At 29.1% G+C, this 2,064-nt stretch overlaps 1 non-coding gene across 1 annotated transcript; it reads left to right on the plus strand.

Annotated features, from left to right (window-relative positions):
• Positions 1 to 205: 205 nt before the first annotated feature.
• Positions 206 to 312, plus strand: LOC133820204 (small nucleolar RNA R71). The gene has a single exon (XR_009886630.1). It is a non-coding gene; the product is annotated as a small nucleolar RNA R71 (small nucleolar RNA).
• Positions 313 to 2,064: the final 1,752 nt, after the last annotated feature.

Here is a 2,064-nt window from a genome sequence, read left to right on the forward strand (position 1 = left end):
TCCTTCTCTTTTTGGTGAAGGGTTGGCTCTAGACCTAGGATCAGAATAATTCCATTGTTGTGAATTAACAGACAATTCTTCAAGAGCGTCCCAAGCCTCTTGCCCTTGCAATTTTAAAATTTTTCCAGTATGCATAGATTGAATCATTTGTCGGTTTGAAGGGGTTAAACCATCATAAAAATATTTCACAAGTCTCCATTTTTCAAAACCATGGTGGGGACATTTTAATAATAAATCTTTAAATCTTTCCCAATATTCATAAAATTCTTCGTTGTCTTTTTGATAAAATTCGAAGATTTCTCTTCTTAAACTATCAGTTTTGGACATGGGGAAAAATTTAGCAAGAAATTTATTAAAAAGTTGATCCCAAGTAGTTATGGTTCCAGTTGGAAGTGAGTTTCACCAAGCTCTGGCTCTATCTTTTAAAGAAAAAGGAAACAACCTAAGTTTAACCGACTCATCTGAAAAATTTTGAAAACGAAAGGTTGAGCAAATTTCCAAAAAATCTTTTACATGCATGTATGGATCCTCTCTTTCTAAACCATAAAATGATGGTAACAATTGAATGATTGATGGTTTAAGTTCAAAATGAGTGGCATTAGTAGTGGGCAAAACAATGCATGATGGAGCATTAGATGAAATAGGTGAAAAGTATTCAAGAAGAGTTTTTTCTTGCACAACATTAGGTTCTTGTTCCATTATGCTTAAACTTTCAAAAACACTTTCAATTTCACGTAAAGACACTAATTTTTTCACCAAACGATTTTTTAAATTACGATGCCACTGATGCATACAATGTCACAAATTTCACCAAGTAACACAAACAATCACAAGAAAACAAATTTTTGATGTGGAAGATCAGTTTGAACCGCAACCACAGAGCATACTTATAACAAGAAGAGATTACAATATTTATATAAATATATAATTTTTTTTTTGTTATGATTTTTATGATTTTTTTTTTAATTTTTTGGTTTAACTTGTTCCCAGGCCTATTTGATTCCACTTACTCACAACTTAATAACAACTTCCCGAGGTTAATTAATAAGCGTGGATGGGAACTTTGCCAAATTTCCTTTAAGCAAAAATTGCTTATGTTGAAAGAACAAGCTTTGTTTTTTTAGTTTTTTTTTCAAGTATTTTCTTAAACAATAAAATTACAACTATCTAAATGCGATAATTAAAAAAAATGACAATAGCAATAGTAAATAGTTATATAAAAATTAGGAGGCACTAATGCCATCAACCAACACTAATAATAATAATGATAATAATAATAAAACTTAGGAGGCACTAATGCCATCTACTAAGATAATAAACAAAAATAAAAGCTAGGAGGCACTAATGCCATCACTAGAAGAGATAGATTGCTCAAGTATGTAGGAGACAAAAATTGCACTCAACTATCAAGTATTTAGGAGGCACAAATGCACTCAACTAAAAAAACATAAAAAGAAAAAGAAAAAGAAAAAGGGTTAGGAGGCACTAATACACTCAACTAATAAGTAAGTAGGAGGCACTAAATGCCATCAACTACCAAGATATATATATATATATATATAATATAATATATAACAATATAAATAAATATATGTATAACTTTCTTCTTTTTTTTTCTTTTTTTTTTCGATTTTTACTCTTTTTTTTCAATTTTTTTTTATATAGATATATATATATTTACTTTTTTTTAAGATGATAGTACAAATAAAAATAAAATAATTAGTAGAAGAATGTTACTTACCTTGTAGAAAGATCGTTTCTTTCTTGCAACTCCCCGGCGACGGCGCCAAAAACTTGTTGATCCCAAATGAGGGTGTTTTAATATTTAAACTCGCAAGTGCACGAATCGTTTCGGAATATAATGTTCATGTAAGTACGAGGTCGAACCCATGAGAGTTGACTAACATCAAAAGAAACTATTTCAAACAAAGCAAGAATATTCTAACCTAGTTCCAAATATTTGATGAGATTTTGTTTTAGAAAAATAAAATACAAGTAATAAAAATATTAATGTTAAAAATGGTTTTCCAATGAGATATGTAAAATAAGTTTATTAAGATTTTA

Source organism: Humulus lupulus, chromosome 2 (assembly GCF_963169125.1).
Source record: "Humulus lupulus chromosome 2, drHumLupu1.1, whole genome shotgun sequence".
NCBI lineage: Eukaryota > Viridiplantae > Streptophyta > Magnoliopsida > Rosales > Cannabaceae > Humulus > Humulus lupulus.